Source organism: Rhagoletis zephyria, unplaced genomic scaffold (assembly GCF_001687245.7).
Source record: "Rhagoletis zephyria isolate East Lansing unplaced genomic scaffold, Rhagoletis_zephyria_1.1 Rzeph_scaffold_17531, whole genome shotgun sequence".
Lineage (NCBI taxonomy): Eukaryota > Metazoa > Arthropoda > Insecta > Diptera > Tephritidae > Rhagoletis > Rhagoletis zephyria.
Window position 1 is genome coordinate 1 of NW_016174592.1, and position 634 is coordinate 634.

The window sequence follows — 634 nt, forward strand, 5'->3', positions numbered from 1 at the left end:
TAAAATAGTTCCAGCAGCGAGGATTCGCGAGTTCAGTTATTATTCCTGTAAAATTTATTAAATTTTTATTTTAGAGCTTTAGGGGAAGTCTCTGATATGTACATAAAATAAATAATATGCAATATAAAATGAAAGTGCAAGAGGGTGTAGATATTAATTACTCACTAATATATTAATCAGATTAAGCCAAAAGTGAACGTGTCTCTGGTTGGGGTCCGTTTTCGATGGGAAAAGTCCTGATTGCCTTAGCACAGCTTTTGTTGTATAAAATGTAGTTGGCAATGAAAGTTTCAGTGCAAATACATATCATGCATATAATTTAGTGTACAGGTATTGCAAATCTTTTCGTTTTTTCATTTTTAAAAGGAAGAAATAGAAACTTCTTTAGAAATAAAATAAATGTGTCTGTTAATTTTCCCCAAAAATAATAAAATTTTGTACGTGGAGCCAACAAATTTTTGGAAGGAGGTGGATCTCATAGTAAGAAACTCTTCATAACTCTTCTTTCAAATTATAAAATTTTGGCATAAACGAGCAGTGTACAAAAAAATGTCATAAAAACTTATTTGCGCCCATTTTTCAAGACGATAAAGCATGCCGATTTTCATGGGCGTAGCCAGGTAGGGGCAGGGGG